This window comes from Chelonia mydas, chromosome 1, assembly GCF_015237465.2.
Source record: "Chelonia mydas isolate rCheMyd1 chromosome 1, rCheMyd1.pri.v2, whole genome shotgun sequence".
NCBI lineage: Eukaryota > Metazoa > Chordata > Testudines > Cheloniidae > Chelonia > Chelonia mydas.
Genome location: NC_057849.1, coordinates 39,045,370 through 39,065,110, shown reverse-complemented (window position 1 = coordinate 39,065,110; position 19,741 = coordinate 39,045,370). Strand labels below are relative to the sequence as shown.

The window sequence follows — 19,741 nt, the reverse complement described above, 5'->3', positions numbered from 1 at the left end:
AAATTGAATTGTCTTTTAGTGATTATTTCTCTTAAAGTAGGGTTCCTCAATCAGGTAATTTGCTGTATCAGAGACAGGAGAAAGGAAGAAGTAGACAGGCCAAAAATTCCTGACATTGTTCCAACCTCACTAAGATAATATAATATAAGTCTTTACGCTCAAGATATAGTTTTGCCTACATATTGATTACAGGGCAGTGCTATAAAATATTTTTTATTCTGAGAGATGAATCAGATATTTGAATACATAGATGCCACAGACGTGACAGGCCATCTATCTGTCAGTAGCAAGCAGAGAAAAACATAAAGATTATAGCTCCTTCACCTATTCATGTATCCTTAATACCCCCAAGTTCACTCCCAAAGGTAGTGAGTAAAAAGGCTTGATTTTTCTGGAGCATTTACACATCAGTCCTTTTGAGTCTGACAACTTTCTTTCACTGCACCTTCTGCTCATCAATTTGGAAATTTTCCTCTACAAATCTATTTAGTATTTTCAGGGTCATCTATAAAGGTACCAAACACCAGGAGAAGTGTCAACTTTACTTTAGATCTAAGAAAGGCTCCAGGCATGCTGCTGTCCAGATTATTAGAGAATGGTTTAGTTGGTTTCTCCTTAAAGAGGTTTTTTTTTTAAAACCTCTGTGGCAATACACAGGAAATCTTACTTTAAAATGTCACCTATAGGAACTCTGATTCAACATGCTGGGCCCAATTCTCCACTCCATTATGCTGGTTTTACATCGTATGAGTCCATTAAAGTCAGCACCATATAACTGGTGGGGTGGAGTGGAGGATCAGGCGCCCTGAGTTCACTGATTGTTTTGCTGTAATGTGTTGTGACTGGAGCACTCTGTTCTGACATTTAGAGATGTTAATGTAACTGTGAAAATGTCACGTTCATTATCAAGATCTGAATGTCAACATCCTTGGCCTCAGAGTTCAGTAAAGATCAGGAACTGTAAAAAGAAACTGTTTGTCACATTTCCTCCCCCCCTCCCCCGCCCCACATTCATCCTTTAACACAGTTACTCTAATGTGTTGGAAGAACTTCAGTGCTGTTTTGTTTGAGACTGAACAACAGGTACAGTCAGTGGTTAAAAATGAAGAGAGAAAATAGTTTGTGGAAGATGTGATGGCAATAAGATGTTTCAAAAGAGTGCTGTTTTTCAGAAGATTTGCTAGGAAAGTGTCTGGCATAGAATGGCTATTTCTGTAGAGACATGGGTTTAAGAGAGATCTTCCTTATATTAATGAGGTTCTTTGACATGGTTAAGGCTTACTCTTTGACCATACTCCTGCTTCTGGGCAGGAATAACTTGGTGGCTGTGCAGCATCCTTCATTAATGAAGGATTCAGTTTCCTAGTGCTTCCTTGTTTGGCTCATCACCACTTCTTATCTTTCAGCAATATGCTGTATCTGCACAGTGCAGGACTGATCCTCTGTTTTTTTAATTTGATTAAATGGAAATGCGAATAAAACTCGTCTTTACTATAACTTGTCTGGCAAGTGGCAGACTCACACAACCTCTAGCTCAGGAGAAAAACTGTTGTTTTGTAAATGCTAATTCAGTCTGGGACCTTAGCATAATAAGAATGTTGATAGTGGATTTTCCCATGTTAAGCTCTTTAATAAAGTGTAGGGGAGGGTTCTGGTGTGAGGTGGATAGTAAATACTTGATAGCTTTAATCATCCTTTTCTGAATGACTAAGCAGCTACCCACCCTTTTTTCTTGGAGGCATGGGCTGTAATTATAAACCAGTCCTCTGCAATATCATTAACATCAAAGTAAAGCTTCACATTCTCTTCAACATGATGTTAGACATCTAAATCCACTGGAAGGAAATCAGCTGAGCCTCTAGTCACAAACCAGCTTTCCACCTGACTTGTAGGAGACTATAAGCACAGAAGAAAAAACCAACCATAGAATCACAGAAATTAAAGAAGACCTATTAGGTCATCCAGTCCATCTGTGTCAATGCAGCATTGTTCGCTATAGTGCATTTTCTAGAGTTTTGTCCAGTCAAGGTTTTGTCCAGTCAAGAGTCCCAAACACTGGGGTCTAACACTGTCCATTTAGGAGCTCTAGCTCTGGTACTCTATATACACTGGGACCCTCTGTAGCCAACCCTTATGCATGAGGAAATTATCTGTCCTTATAGGATTTGACAGGGTTGCCAAGAAAAAAGCGAACCAGGAAAACACATCCAGACATTGCTATACTTAATTATGCTTGATTTAAAGTGAGCATGAGGCAATGTCCACATGGATCTGAAATCCCACTGTCAACATAGAAATAGCCTAGGAAGGTAGATATTAATCAATAAAGCTCTAGAAGGTCTAGTTCCTGAGTTAGTAAGAGACTGCCTCCCTACCTTACATGTGTTCCAGAAAGCTGAGCTCATCCCTGCTGCTTCAATTAACAGATCTTTGATTCTGTCTTTGGAAATATGTGGCAGATGTTCGTGGTAGCAGGTTCTCGGTTCTGGAACTCACTTCAATTTTCAGTTCACTAGAGTCTTAATTCGATGACCCTTCATTGAAATGGTGCAAGACTCAGATGTTTTCTAGAAAGGTCAGTTGTGGAGCGATATCAGGGTTATAGGAGTGGATTGAGTAATTGGCTGGGGATGTTACTTATGTTCTCTATGGTGACTGTGGAAAGTTGTAACTATTATTCTGGGGAAGTGCATTAGATACTGCCAATTTGTAGGCAGTACAGTATGTGCGTTATGTTTTAATTATATAAATATTTGCATGGGTACATGTTATAAGTACATAAAATACCTTTCAACCTTTAAGGACTTAAAATCTGATGAACAATGTAGGACAAGATACTAAAATAAGGAATACAAGAATAGTGCAAGAGATTTAAGATTATGTGGAATCAGTTCTTTAAACTAAATAATATATTACTTCAATTTCATGTTTCAATATTTCTGTTGTAAATAGTGTTCAATAATAGAAATGAGATCACAAAAGTCTGTATGAAATAGAAGTAAGTTTGTTTCTAAAATGAGGACCAAGAGGCATGCCTAACAATCAGACCCAAAGCAGCAGCTCCCAGACATGTTCAACTAAAAGCAAAAATTAGATATGTAACAAAGCAGGCAAATTGTAACATTTTGGCATTTTAATTATTTCTTTATATATTTATAGCATGGTGACTTTTATATAATTAAATTAAAATCTCTAGCACACACCATACTACCAGCAAATTGGTAGTATATGAATTAGTTCTCCTATATCACCACCTTCAGCCAAAAGGCTATCCCCAAATGCTTTCTAATAAGTGCATAGTACCCCACTGATTCTTCAAAGCTTTTTGACATGAAGCTTATTCCTTTTCTTAAAATAAACTGGAAATATAAACTGAAAAGCTCTCTCCACTCAGCTTTATCTGCTGACTCCCTTCTCACCAGAGAGGGTCCCTTGCAGGGCATGATGTTATTAACTTAAACTGAAAGCATTAGTCTATGCAATTCACTCTGTGATACTCACACCAGACCATAAGCTGCTCCAAGACATAGAACTTCTGTGTACTAGCATTTGTTTTGCAGGGATGGGCCCTGACAGCCTGTAAAATGCATATTTACTAATCAGATACACCTCCTTCCATTTTCATTCTTTCCTTTAATTGTGAAATTGCAATGTGAAATTCTTGGATCTTTGGATTAACCTCTTTTATAGTGTCCCTAAGTGTCAAATCATGATGTTGCTTTGTTACAGAGTAACAGACAAACAAGGGAGAAGCACACAGTCCATTATGAAATAGTTTGACTATTTCTGATGTGGTAGAGTCTCTTTGGCAGTATATTCTGAGTTAGAAGGGATTTGTTTGGATCTAGTTATCAGATCCTAGTCTAGCCCTACTACAAGTTTTAGCAAAAACCCTTATATACTTGTATTTATTCTTCATTATCTCTAGAGACATCATGACTGAGTTCCATCTCTGTTCTTAGCCATAGTCTCTGGCTTTTTTCAAGAAAGGCCATTCGTATTGGCTGAAGTGGAAATGTTCCCTGAGTTAAGATTGCAAGATCCGAGCTGGGTGTTTACACCTGTTACAGATGTCTCTCCCATGTGCAAGGATTGAAAACATCCCAATGATCCAAGCTCTGGGTCTGAGATCAGATGTATTGGGCTGTGTAACTGTCTCAAGATAATTGTTGAAATACGAATTGCTTGGGACTTTTAAAACGGAATTAGAGAAAAAACACTAGAAAAATATACAGTATGGAACAGCCCTCCACTGACAGGTAAGGTGGACTGAATGATCTAACAGGTCTTCATTTCCAATTTTTATTTATTTTCTCTATTCTATCTTGGGTAAGTATCAAAAAATGTTACTAGACTAAGGACTTGTGGTAGGTTTAAGATTCAATAATTAATCCTCGTGCAATTAATAGCATATTGAATTAAGATTCAATATCTCATGAGCTGCTAGAACCAGAAATTATACCATCTTGCACTGCACAGGGATCTGTACAATGTAAACTCATTAATAAAGTCCGCCTTCCCCTCAATGTGGGAAAGATATGCAACAGCCTTTGCTCACAGAGCTCAGATTTTCCCCAGACACTTCACTTAAAGGCACACTGGTTTAGATAAAACAAGTTTATTAATTACAGAAAGATAGATTTTAAGTGATTATAAGTGATAGCAAACAGATCAAAGCAGGTTCCCTAGGAAATTAAACAGAAAAACAACCCCCCCTCCCGCAAACTAAGCCTAAAATACTAGATAGGATTTGAATCAGTAATCTCTCACCCTGATTGTTGATACAAACAGTCTGCCAAGTTTCCATACACAGGCTAGAAATCCTTTTAGCTTGGGAGCAGCACTTCCCCCAGTTCAGTCTTTGTTCCTCTGGTATTTCCAGGAATTCTCTTGTGTGGGGAGTGAGGCCCCCAGATGATGTCACTCCCTGCCTAATATAGCTTTTCCATGTGGAGGGAACCCTTTGTTCCAAACTCAGTGCCCAGTCCAGTTTGTGGAAAAATACAGGTACCAACATGGAGTTCAGTGTCATGTGGTCTGGTCACATGGCCTTGCATACCCTGCTGACTCATAGCAGCCATTACTTACAGGCTGGCTGAAACATTTACAGGAAGTCTAAGCTCTTCCATGGTCCATTGTCTTTGTTGATGAGCCATTAGTACTGTCTAGCTTCATCATTGTTATACCTGATAGCTAGTTGTGGGTGTTACCCAGAGTAGGTACATTTGAAATAAGATACATAGTCAATATTCATAACTTCAGATACAAAATGATACATGCATACTAATAGGATAATCATATTCAGCAAATCATTTTCCATAGACACCTCAGAAGACACATTTTGTACAAGATGCAGTATAACTATGTCATAATCATATCATAATGATACCACTATGATGAGTATGGGGGGAAGTGTCACAGATCCCTTGAAATGTGTTAACACCCCTCCAGTCATAGGGAGAAAAGGAAGGCGAGAGCATTTGGACAGGTTGTTAGTGGGTTATAGATTATTGTAATAAGCAGTGTTTCTATTCAGTCCATGATTTTTAGTATCTAGCAGAGTTATGAATTTAAGCTCCCAGACTTGTCTTTTGAAAATGTTCTGCAGGCTTTCTTCAAGGATGGGGACTGATAGATCAGACATAGAATGACTGCTTTATGAAAAGTGTTCACGCACAATTGATGTGGTGTTTTTGTCTTTTATCAGTTTCCTGTGTGAGTTCATTTGAGAGCATAGTGATTTTCTGGTTTCACCTACATAATTGCTATTGGGGCATTTAGTGCTCTGGATGAGTTACACCACATGTAACTCACCTCATAAGCACGGATTTTGAAAAGTGTATTGTGGAGAGTGTTGATCATTGTAGCAGCGGAGATATGCCTGCAGGGATTTATTTGTTTTGTTGAGTCCTGGTCTGTGTTATCCCAGACATTTCTAGCTCCTCTAAATCAGGGAGTCCCACAGTTGTAAGTTTTTGTGCAACAGATGTCAGCTCTGAGCACTGGTCTTAGATCAGTCACTTGGTCAGCACTCAAAGATGATCAGCTTGGTGTCGGTGGTTGTTGGGCTACTCCAAGGCAAGAAAGTAAACTCCAGCATTTCTGGCTGGAATGAGTAAAGTCCAAGATTCTTGGTCTTTTCCTCCTCCTCCTCTTAAATTTTACAGCAAATAACAGCAGAGGTGGAGAACATCTTGAATGTTGAGCAAGGAGGCTTTTGAAAAGATCAAAGCACATGCAACCAAGTACTTGCACTAACCACATTAATTGAAAACAATTTCCGAAGAAACCGAAAACAGGTACTATTTGCATTGACCCCACTGCAGCATATGATAATGGCATGGCACATGGGTCTACTTGTTAAAATATCAAGACTCCTCCCACTATGCGTTACTGATGTCATCAAACTGCTACTCTGAAACAGACAGTTCAGGGTGCATCTGCTGTGGGCTATAGGTTCCGACTTTCTCTGAGCTGGAGAAGACCCTGAGTGAAGATTCTGCAAATCTGGCCAACTGCTTAAAGACATGGCGTCTTCAGTCTAGCACTAACAAGACAGTCTCTAGCACATTCCACCTCCACCAAGTCAATGCTGAAAGGGAACTAAACATCTTAATGAATGGCCAGAGGCTGAAGCATGAAGCATACCTAGTTTACTTAAGTGTGACCCTTGACTGAACACTGACATATAAAAGCCACCTGAGCAAGATAACAGCGAAGGTCAAGAATGCAACAAACTTCTCAGAAAACTGGCAGGTTCATTATGGGGAGCAGATGCTCCCGACCTTAAGGACCTCAGCCCTTGCCATCTCATACTCAATAGCATACTGTGCGCCAGTATGGAGTCGGTCAGCACACACACCAAACTTGTTGATACACAACTCAACTCAACAATGCACATCATCAAAGGAACTTGCTGACCAACTCATCTTCCATGGCTTCCAATTTTGAGCCTCATTGCTCCCCCTTACATCAGGAGGGAGATTGCAGCTGGCAAGCTACTTAAGAAGGTATGTGCCAACCAAAGCTTACCCTTGTTCAATGATCTTTTTAGCCCACCAGCTACTCGTCTTTCATCACAACACCCACTGTGGTCAAGGCTGCAATGTCAGGATGTCACAGCAGAGTCCTTGTGGTGGGAAGACTGGTGCTTAACACCAATCACCAATCAGTTCCTCATCGCAGACCCCACTGCTCGTCTGCCTGGCTTTGACCTGCCACATCTTCAGTGGGTCCCACTTAACTAATTCCGAACTGAGCAAGGCCTCTATGCACCCAACTAGCACCACTGGGGTCTTCAAGACAATCCAAACTGCAGCTGTGGTGCAGATCAAATAAACAATACATATAGTCGAGGAGTGCCCGCTAACCAAATTCAGGGGTGGGCTCCGAGTGCCCCATTTGGCCACTAAGAATGTTTTGCTTGGCTTGGTGAATATGCAAACACTAAATAAATAAATTCCTCATGCAGCTGTCAATTCAGAGGTAAATGCTAAGGCCAAAGTTTTCAAGAAGTGTCCATAAATTTTGGGAGCCCCGGTTTTTGTCTAGGTGTTACAAGTTGAACACCCAAAAATTGGGACACCCAAAATTATTTGATGCTCTTGATGTTTTGGACCTAAACTTATTGTTTTCTCCTAGTTTGAAAGCTTCCAATCAAAATGCTAGACTGATTAAAATTACTGAAAAGAACAAAAACATATCTTGTCACATCCCATGAATAGGAAATATTTTCCTTTTCTGTAGGCCATATTGGTATTTCATTGGATTCTTTTGCTCTGTATTTTCATGAAAATGATACTAAAGTAACTAATTTAGCTTGAAAGGTTGAGACACTTGTTCTTTGTTTTTAAGGCTTCACCTGCAAGCTCAGTGGTTGGACCAAGTATCTTGAACTAAACATACCTTCTCTAGAAAGTTTGAGACTCTTCATATAAAACCTTTGCTCCCTACATCAACTCCCAGACCTTTGACAATAGTTTGTCAACTTTGGATCACAAATGAGATGGTTTAAAAGGAGGATAATTTAAGAATATAATGTGTGCTCTTTGGACAGAAAGAGTCCTCTTGACATCTGAGCACTCTCAAACACTAATTTTACTAATTTTTAATTCACTTGCAGAATTTAGAATTAACAAGACAAAGGAAACTCAATTCTGCTTCCTTTCCAAGGAAAAGGAGCAGAATGTTTTCTCCCTTTTTCTCTTAGATGGCAATAAACATGGCATTTAGAAGCATGGAGAAAGGAGATATTTCCTTCTGAAGAGGGGAAGAAATAGTTTAATGTTCATCTTTGGGGCAATTTATGATTTACGCATTGTAGGAGGAAAGTAGCAGTAAGTGGGAATTGGTTAAGAGGAATATCTTTGACATGTGACTGTCAATTCAATTTTGAGATCCTTGCAACTGTGATGTGTGTGTGTGTGTATTATTTTATATAATATACACACTCATTCACATGGGATGTGCTGTACTTTGTGAACTCATGCAGACTTGCATACCATGGGAATGTGTATGATAGGTGCAAAAAGTTATGTCAGGACATATTTACTCTTACAACACTGAGAAGATGCATCTTCAGTGTTTGGCACTGGGGTATTGGTGATGCATAATCTCATTACTACCTTCCCAAAAGAGGTGTCTGGTTTCACTCCCAATTTACTACTTTACCTCTGCCTCCACAAAATACAATAAGATCCTTCCCATTTCCCCAATTTCTCTGGGAAATGTGGGAATGTCTTCCCTCTCCTAGCTGGCCAATAGTGATCATGGTCTGCACTGCTGGCTTGATTCCCTATTGTGCTCTCTACCAGGTCCCATACAATTCTCACCCATCAGCCAGCAGAGCTACTTCAATAAAAATGCTTTGAAAAATTAGGACGATGTTCAGAACAGGATAGTAGATTATAAACAGAATCAAGAATGGCTCTCCTATTTAGTCTTCTTGATATCAACCTTACATAGAGATGCAGAGGTATTTGTAGAGTAATGCTATAAGGTGGATCTTATTAAATCCAGCAAAGGGAGAAGGGCTTGGAACTTTTCTTTGCCTCAGAGAGAACCAAGTCTGGGACAGAGGAAACCCCTAGGAAGTAGGAATAATGGGATTAAATTAAGAATGCTCATTTTAAATGGTCACACAGTATCAAGAAAAGCTTGCCAGTGAGATCTGCTAGGTCAGTGGTGGGCTGCAGGTTGCCCACCACTGTGCTAGGTGGTTGAATAGTCTCTCAAGAGAAGTGGAAGCTGCATTTAGCACAGATTCAGAATTTTGTATGAGAAAATAATCTATTCCTGGCATTATACATTATTATTTAATTTATTCGCTCAGAGAAGGGATTTCTGGATGTCCCTAAATTAATAGTAATACAGCTGTTGTATTACTGGTTTAAAAAAAGATTGAGCTGTGATTAATTCACACAAGAAATCAAAGTACATCCTGCCTGTTTTCTTTTTCATAGGTCCAGAGCTACGGGCAACACAATTAGGATCTGATCCAAAGACCACTGAAGTTGATGGGAGTCTTTCCTTTGACTTTTAATGGGCTTTCAGCTGGGCCTTTGTATAGCTCCAGTTCAAGCCACATTCCTACTCATGCAATTGTGACCTTTGGTTGCGCTAGAGTTCACATCATTGCCCTACTCCAGTGCCTAAAACAAAGCAAAACAACTCCCATAGAAAAGCAGCCAGAGACCCAGAATTCAGTCTCTAAGGATTTTCAGCAAGGATGCACAGGGTCAAACTCCCCACATTCAAGTTCCAAAAAACCCCAAAAGGAATGAATTTAATTAAGTACCAACTTTATAAAATCTTATGATAAAGAAACGTAATAAATAATAACTTTTTACAACATAACATGGCTCTTTTATAATACACATACATTTATACACAGTTATGCGTAAACATAAATAAAGAAAACAAATTAAAACTGAAGAGGTCAGTCCCCACAGAAACACAGTGAGAAAAAACTCAGAGTTCCCAGAAACTTAGGTTGAATTGACCTGAGGCTCAGTTAGAGTTTTTGATTACCAAATGTATACAGTCTGCTGAGTAAAAAGCAACATCTTCCCCCCACTTGCTTGTAGGAATATTCAGCTGGAATCCATGCAGATTCTTCCTCTTCCTCTGCTGAAATCACAGTTATTTGTCTGCTAATTGATTAACCAACCACTCAATTAAGTATGTTGATTTAAAAAAAAACCCCGTTACAAGAAAATACAAAACTGAGAGTAGCAAAATATGAATGATTCTTTCCCCATTATCATATTTAAGGAAAAGTTGATGAATCATAGTAGTTGAGACAATTTAAAACAGTTTGGCTAGAATCAAACAACATTCAAAGCATACAATTAAAATAGAATAAATTATTTTTCCCCTCCCAATTTCCCCTTTCTCTAACATTGCCCATGCTTCCTTGTTGGTGGCTTAACAATATCACTAACCTGATGCAAAATACTCCAGACTTAGCCGAAACAGCCTGCTTTCTACTCCAGGGTTCAGCTTCTCCCAACTCACACAGGGCACATGGCCTTTTGTAAAGCAGCTGCCCTGACTGCTTGCCCTTGTGGAGTCTGACCCCAGCAACAGGGAACTTTTGGAGCATATCCAAAACTTCCACACCCAAATCTGGATGTGGAGTGCTACATCTGCTTAGCAACAATGACTCAGACATAATTCACTTCTACCTCACCCCAATAAATCTCTTAAAGATATCTCCGTATCAGGCATGTGGGTTACACTATTATCTATCCTATCTAATCTTTTCATATTAGACACTCTTGATAGTCTCCTAAAAGCAGGAATAAAGTAAAAACAATGCAGATGGTCCTTTGGCAGCAAAAATATCTTCTCTTCTATCAAGGACAAATTTTCTGAAGTAAAAACAAGACAATTTTAGCTTATTCAGGATCCACACATAGATCTTGCCCTTGGATTGTTAATCAATTCAAATAGAACTACACTGAAAGCAATGATCAATTGAGATACATGTAAAACAAATCTTATACTTAACTCACTTGTCCTGTGTATACAGCAGATCAGTTTGCAGGTGTTGAATACTCCAAGTAAATGACCTGGGACACGATCATGAATCTGGCCAGGGCCAGATTTAGGGGCAATCAACCCAGATGACCACCTGGGGTGCCAGGCTTGGGGGGGGGCACTGGGCTTGGAGTGCTGTTAGTGACAAAGGGGAAAATGGAATGTTTGAAGTAAAATGTTTCAAGTATTCCATATGTGGATTCATTTTTCACTAACCTCCTGGAATGTTCCGGACCTTTGTAGAATCTCATGGAACCTTCCAGACTTTCTGAGAACTACATTTTCCTTGAACGTCCTAGAAAGTTGTCAGCCATGCCCTCATGGGTATATAAGGGGCAGGGCATCGCCAGTCAGTGAGCTATAAGAACGAAGTGAGAGCCTAGCTGTGATATTGTGAACCTTGTATTATTGTGTAATTGTGAAAGTGTACTTGTGTTTTAAGACTTGAAGAGTGTAAGTAGTGACTAATAAAGCACATATTTAATGAGATGCCAGAGATAGCTCTTGAACCCCTATAAACACAACAATATAAAAGAAATACTGTTACTTCTTTTGCCATGCTTAACACATAATGTTTGATGATTTTCTAAGACTGCGGAACATAGATTTTTTCTCTCCCTAATATTGTCTGTTTTGCCCAGTAGAAAATAAAAGCTGCCCCTGAAGAAGCCTTCAGGAACTCAGTATAGGAAGCGAAAAGCTCAGTTGCAATCTAGTTTGTAGCAAGGGACAAATTTGATGGGAAAATATCTGCAACAGAGCAACATAGACCTGGCTTTAGGCAGTAATGATCATCCCAGTGCAGAAGAAATTGAGGAACGAAGCATAAATGATGGAAGTCCTATTACTAAGGAATTAGCCTATTTACTTGAAGATAAGGAATGGAAATGTGAGAAAAGTGATGGAAAGTCATCCTGTTTTCCTAGCGGCGTAAAGCAAAGTGATCATAAAGAAGAATGTGGCTCACATGAAAAAGAGAGTAATGACAAGGAAAAATCTGGTTTACATGCAAAGGAGAGAAACGATAAAGAAGAATCAGCCTCGTGGGATGACAGAAGCGGCAGTGAGAAAAGTTGCTCACCTCAAATCGATACATCAGATCCTACTTTCCGGCCAATGATCCTAAACTCTGCCGATATTGATCATACAATTTTGGATGAGCAGGGCAAAATCGAGGATATGTTTCCAGTAAATGAGCAGAAGCTACACTTCTTAAAGTCACACTGCGAAAGAGTGCTTGAGAATGGTGAGAAACTGAATAGTAATTTATGCAAAATCAACTGACAAAGTGTTCTGGTTTTGCTGCAAAATATTTGACAAGAATGCCAAATCGTTGCTTGTGCTTTCTGGGTACTTATTCCAAATGGATGGAGGTTGAATCCAGACTCAAGCTGAATAAATTCATAGATGCAGAAAACCAGTGGATTATTAATGTGGAAACCCAGTATCAGAGGAATGTGCTTATGTGTCTGCTCTCAATTACCCTCTTCCTTGCAAAGAATAATTTGGCTTTCCAGGGCTCATTGGATAAGTTGTTCACTGACTATAATGGTAATTTCCTGAGTTTGGTAGAGCTCCTTGGGAAATATGATGATGTCATGTGTGAGCACCTACGTGGAATAGATCGTAAAGAAGCTATGGACAATTACTGCAGCAAAACAAAACAAATTGATTGACCTTATGGCAAAGAAGGTGCTTGATAATATATTGATGCAGCTTGGCAAAGTGAAGTACTATGCCATAATAGTGAACTGCACTTCCAAGATTAGTCACAGTGAAAAGATGTCATTTATAGTAAGATTTGTTGACGATGAGGATGGCTGTATCCAAGTATAGGAACACTATATCTGCTTCCCGTCTGTGGTCAACTATGCTGGAAAAAGGCCTAACAGAACTGTTTATGAATGTTTTGAATGAGAATAAAATAATGCTTCAGGACTGTTGCAGGCAAGGCAATGACAATGGCATGGACGTGCAGGGAAGAAACAGTGGTGTTCAGGCAAGGATTGTTGTGCTGAATCCAAGAGCTTTCGTGGTGCCTTGTGGCCACCATTCCTTCAACCTGGTTTGTGTCAGATGCAGCGTCATCTTCTTTCTGCAAAGGATATACATCCTGTTTTCAGCATCAACCATCAGATGGAAGATCCTCAGGGACAATGTTACAAATATGACTGTGAAGCCGCTAAGTGACAGTGACTGGGAGAGCCGTATTGACAGTGTAAGGCCAGTGAGGTACCAAGCGACTGAGTTTTATGACACCCTAATGAAACTGGTGCAGAGTAGAGCTGAGGCTGGAATCCGACACAAGGTGCAAGCCTGGCAAACCAGATCACTGACTTCAAATTTCTGGTCTCAATTGTGGTTTGGCACAAAATCCTGTTCCAAGTAAATGTTGTAAGCAAGGCATTACAAACTCAGTCAATGGACATTGCGCTCACTACCATTTTAATGAGAAGCTGCCTTGATTTTGTTGTGGCCTACAGAGACAAAGGATTTGGAGATGCTATCACTGCTGCCAAAGAAATGGTGGAAAACTTAGGAGTTAAGCCTGTCTTCAAGGAAACTCGTATTCATCAGAAGAAGAGACAGTTCGGTTACGAGCGCAGGGATGAGGTGATAAGAAGCTCAGAAGAAAAATTTAAGAGGGTGATTTTTTGCTCCCTTGTTGACACTGCTTGAGTATCCATCGAAGAAAGGTGGGGACAAATGAAGTATGAGGAAAAGACCTGAGGGTTTTTGAATGACCTTAGTAAGCTGCCAGAAGACAGGAAAACATTCTTGAACAATTATATGGACCTTCATCGGACGCTGACACATGGGGAATGTTCAGACATCAATGATAATGACCTCTATGTTGAACTGGACAACATTGAAGGACACTTTTCCTAATGTGTGGATAGCTTTGAGGATTCTGCTCATGCTGCTGGTCACAGTTGTGAGTGGTGAGCGTAGCTTTTCGGAGCTCAGGCTCATTAAAACATATCTTCGATTGATGATGGCTGACAAGAGACTGACATTGTTTGCTATTTTATTGCTTGAAAATGCCATTGGTCAGTCTTTGGAGCTCTCTGATGCTATGCTTCAGCTAGTGAGGGCAAAGGCGAGAAAAGCGACCTTTTGAACTAAAGGACTAGGGTTAACATTCTACCTACTGTAACACTATTAATACTGGTCCACTCAATGTTGGTACACAGTTCAATTTATTGATGTTAGTACATTACAGTTATTCTTAACATTAAAAAGTTTCTATAAGGTTAGAGGAATTTTAATTTGCGTTTATATCTCTTGAATAAATATAGATGGACAGATCCTAGGATGTAAATTTATCATCTTCTATGACAGGGATAAATCATGCATGCAAGTAGTGCATCAAAGTTGTGAAATGGGCTACAAATGCAATAAAAAATAAGGTATTAAAAAAAATAAGAGGGGGGGAGCACTGAAGATCCTCCTTGCCTGGGGCATCATTTGGTCTAGGACTGGCCCTGCCTCTAAGTTTTGATGCTTTCATAGAATCATAGAATATCAGAGTTGGAAGGGATCTCAGGAGGTCATCTAGTCCAACCCCCTGCTCAAAGCAGGACCGATCCCGGACTAAATCATCCCAGCCAGGGCTTTGTCAAGCCTGACCTTAAAAACTTCTAGGGAAGGAGATTCTACCACCTCCCTAGGTAACGCATTCCAGTGTTTCACCACCCTCCTAGTGAAAAAGTTTTTCCTAATATCCAACCTAAACCTCCCCCACTGCAACTTGAGACCATTACTCCTTGTCCTGTCATCTTCTACCACTGAGAATAGTCTAGAACCATCCTCTTTGGAACCACCTCTCAGGTAGTTGAAAGCAGCTATCAAATCCCCCCTCATTCTTCTCTTCTGAAGACTAAACATCCCCAGTTCCCTCAGCCTCTCCTCATAAGTCATGTGTTCCAGTCCCCTAATCATTTTTGTTGCCCTCCGCTGGACTCTTTCCAGTTTTTCCACGTCCTTCTTGTAGTGTGGGGCCCAAAACTGGACACAGTACTCCAGATGAGGCCTCACCAATGTTGAATAGAGGGGAACGATCACGTCCCTCGATCTGCTGGCATTATCTTTGACTAGGCATCATCCATAAGCCTTGCTATTAGGCAATCTCCATTGAAAAAAGTCACACAGAATCTACCAGACTTTTAGGCCAGTTAACAAACCTAACTGCTATACATCTAACATTGGGAGAAGTCTGGGGGTGCTGCACTGTCCAAGATGCTGTCCCTCAGATAAGGCACTAAGCTAAGATCCCTTCTGCTCAGCTCTGTTGGCTGCCCAGGTGGAAGGTACACACTCCTTGCTGATCTTCAGAAAGAGCAAGGGACGATGTGGTGGTGAGTGTTTCATAGAAAAAAAAATCTTTGAGCGAAATGCTGCTGCTGAACTGTTCAATTTGCCAACAAAGTCAATGAACTACCAGTACTCTCTAAGCTGTTACCTTGGAGACCAGTTCCACCACCTCTTTTGCACACCCCTCCCCCCGCACACTAAAAACAGTGATACCGAGGTATCACATCATGTAGAAATTAACATTGCTGGAAAAGCTGCAGTTCTTCCTGGAAGCTACAAAGAATATTGCCAGCACAATATGGGAAAGGCAACATGCATATGCTAGCAGGCCCGTGAATAACTGAACACTTCAAAGGGAGCAGTCATCATAAAACAAACCAAAACCCCACTTCCATCTTTTTCTTTGTATTCTATTTTTTGAAGAAATGCTTAAAAGGACTAACTAAAAGACTAGAGAAATTACTTGCCTAATTTTTTCCAGTTTTTTTATGCTGTGCATTTGATCGTACTTTGTCTAGTCACTTTCACCATCTTCTCTGCACTGTCATTTATTTCCCCCTATTTGTTAAACATTAGAGAGAAGAGACATTTTTAAAATCTGAAAGGGCAATTAGCAGGAGAACTCAGAGCCAGGTGTAATACTCTATTTTTAACTCCTCTTTTGAGTTTGTGTATATTTTCAGTTAACAAACTACCTTTCTAGAAGGCACAGCAACCTGGAAGTTCAGGTAATGAGAACTTATAATGTAAAACTGTAAAATAAATATTAAAATAATGATTTTAACGTCCTCCAGGCCTATGCAATGGCTCCCTCCTCTCCTGCATGGAAAGGGGGGTGGGGTCAATTACCTCCAAAATGACGCTCCCTTCCTGAGACCCCACAGAAAGCCCTCCAGAGGGTCCAGTTCTCCATGGAGGAGAAGGGTCATGGATGGCGCAGGCCCACATTCAGTGGGGACTGGCTGGTGTTGAGGCAACAGTCCCTGAAATGATGTTATGTTTTTTTCCCCCCGAGAGAGGTCGTACATCCATCAGCTCTGCTATCTCTTCTGTGGTACCGCTCAGTGTGAGGGGAAACTCATTTTAAGGAGGAGAAGGATTTATATCTACAGTTATAAAATACAAATCCCTTTAATTATGAGTCACTTTGACTTCTGCTTACATCTTTCCGCTCAATAGAAAAAAGTTTATACTGCTTAAATTTGGCTGTTGAGATTAAATCTTCCACAGACATTGACACTGAGGGACTCCAAGGAGGTTTGATCAGGTCCACACCATGTTTACTTTAAGCCCATTAAGTTACAATTAGAGTGACACCTATGAGTCTTGTTGGAAAATTAAATTGCTATTAAGGTTGCTATGGACTTTTCCAAAAGATTTAAGTTTTGCTCTCCAATGCATGGCATACAGTTAATAGAAATGAAGTAATTAGGAGTTTTAAAACAAAAATTACAATAAAAATAGTGCTTATACTTTCTTCAGCTGTGGGGTTGCTTCACATTCACTAAAGAAATTCTTTTGAAGTTCTGTATTAAACAATAAGGGACCAATTCTCCACTCTGGTATACCAGTTTTACACCAGTATAAGCCTTTGGCTAAGAGAGGAGAATCAGGGCATCGAGGGCAAAATATACTACCACCAGAAACATGAGACTGAATTGCCACATTAGCTTATGTGCATCTTTGCTGAATGAGATTAGATACAGGGGGAGCTAGTAGCGAATTCTCTATTTAGGCTGTCTAACACTATCCATTATAAAAAGATTCTTGCAACTTTGAGAAGCTCTTGCAACTTCAAGAATCTCTAACACGACCTTTGTTTGCAATTGTTTGAAATCTGGCAGGGGAAAAGCCCTCAGACTAGAGAAGTGCCTTTTCTTAGTCCCATGACATTTTGTTTAGAATGCTTAGATATAAACAATCAAATTGCAATTTCCCTTCTCTTGATTGATTCCCTTAGGAAGATTTTTGGCAGCCTGGGAATTACCTGAACATGAACATTCTAAGGTCAGGCCCACATTGCTATTACTGTAGCAGCAGACACTGCACTGGGAACACATGGCAGCTGATGGAGTAGGGGTAGCATTGTGCGGGGACAGCCAGGGCAGTCTCCCCCAGTCATATCCTGGACCCAGAACATAGTCTCAGCAGACAATCCCAGGCTCTGGGGACACCCCATGCAAGAGGGTTGGACCATACTCCTCCAAACCACACCTCAGACCCAATACATGGCAGTAGGGGTCCATCCCCACCCCTGGAATAACAGGCTTCTCCTAGTGTATTTAGTTCTTTAGCTCAGGTGGCACCAATTTGTGCTGAAAGTTCATGGTTCAAACCTTGCTGCAGAGGCATCATAGGGGGTTTGTGGCAGCTGTACATGATATAGTTTGTTTTTACCCTTTAAAAAAAAAAACGTAGGAAGTTAAAAACAAAATAAAATAAACCAAAATCAAAACACTTAGGAATGTTTAGGATGCAAAGTCAAACACTCCAACTTAGGAAATGTCAGAATGAAGTTTGCCTGTGCCACTTTAACTCTGCACCTTGTACATCCACGCTATGATAGTCTTTAGTTACATAACCACATACCACTTTTTCGATAGGATGCCTGCTTCATTTGAGGCACAAGATTGATGCCCAATGGGGTAGAATTAAGATTGCTCATGCAATTCTAATTCTAGAATTTCCTGACTTTCCAGTACTTGAGTCTGAAACAAATAGAACTTACTAGCTTTTTGTAGTTAATATTATTAAGGCTAAACAATTCTTGTTTATTCCTTTATGTGCACTCTATTACTGTCCATCTCACATATCCTTAGTTCCCCCTATTATCTCTTGTCATCCTCTTGCTCAGGGGTTCTTAAAACTGGGGGTCGGGACCCCCCCAGGGGGTCACGAGGTTATTACATGGAGGGGTCGCAAGTTATCAACCTCCACCCCAAACCCCGCTTTGCCCCCAGCATTTATAATGGTGTTAAATATATAAAAAAGTGTTTTTAATTTATAAACGGGGTGGGTCGCACTCAGAGACTTGCTATGTGAAAGGGTTCAGAGTGGTAGCCATGTTAGTCTGTATCAGCAAAAAGAACGAGGAGTACTTGTGGCACCTTAGAGACTAACCAAGTTATTTGAGCATAAGCTTTCGTGGGCTAAAACCCACTTCATCGGATGCATGCAGTGGAAAATACAGTAGGAAGAGATATATATGCACACAGAGAACATGAAAAAATGGGTGTTGCCATACACACTATAATGAGAGTGATCAATTAAGGTGGGCTATTATCAGCAGGAGTAAAAAACCTTTTGTAGTGATAATCCGAATGGACCATTTCCAACTGTTTACAAGAAGGTGAGAGCAACGGTTGCGGGGGGGGGGGGGGGGGGATAAGCATGGGGAAATAGTTTTACTTTGTATAATGACACATCCACTCCCAGTCTTTATTCAAGCCTAACTTAATGGTGTCCAGTTTGCAAATTAATTCCAATTCAGCAGTCTCTCGCTGGAGTCTGTTTCTGAAGTTTTTTTGTTGTAATATTGCGACTTTTAGGTTTGCAATCGAGTGTCCAGGGAGACTGAAGTGTTCTCTGACTGGTTTTTGAATGTTATAATTCTTGATGTCTGATTTGGGTCCATTCTTTTACATAGAGACTGTCCGGTTTGGCCAATGTACATGGCAGTGGGGCATTGCGGGCACATGATGGCATATATCACATTGGTACATGTGCAGGTGAAGGAGCCTCTGATAGTGTGGCTGATGTGATTAAGTTCTATGATAGTGTCCTCTGAATAGATATGTGGACAGAGTTGGCAACGGGCTTTGTTGCAAGGATAGGTTCCTGGGTTAGTGTTTTTGTTGTGTGGTGTGTGGTTGCTGGTGAGTATTTGCTTCAGGCTGGGGGCTGTCTGTCCTTGCTTACAGATAATCATATATATGGTAAACACCATTTTTTGAAATTAAGTGGACAGTACTAAACACTGGAGTTGCAAATTATTCAACAAGTTTGAGGCATTACATTATTGTAATTCTAGCTAAATTCCCCTTAAACTAAACACTGAATGATGCAAGTTTAACTAACCACCACCAGGAATTCCTCGGAGATGATGTCAGCAAGAGACTTACAATAATTCCAGAAGACATTTGTGAGCTATGCAAATATATTTTTTATTAAATTTATGATTGGAACTAAGATAAGGGGACACCAACTTAAAGGGTGAAATTTCAGACAAAGGAAAACCAACCCACAAGTTGATTTAATAGTCATTCTCTCTGGGTGAAACAGTCAGGAGCCCCTTCCATATATGGGCACAATGACATATTTTTATTTCACAGTTCTTCACCCACATAGAACACTGAAATGGAATTTGTTGGTGGGGTAAAATAGCAAG

General features: G+C 40.1%; 1 protein-coding gene across 1 annotated transcript in view; it reads right to left on the bottom strand.

Moving 5' to 3' along the window:
* Positions 1-10,566, bottom strand: part of RNF17 (ring finger protein 17) — a 241,496-nt gene extending 230,930 nt beyond the window's left edge. Inside the window, exon 1 of the mRNA XM_043530141.1 lies at positions 10,443-10,566. The gene's annotated coding sequence lies outside the window, so the exon portion shown is untranslated. The remainder of the gene's footprint in view (positions 1-10,442) is intronic.
* Between the last annotated feature and the right edge of the window lie 9,175 nt (positions 10,567-19,741).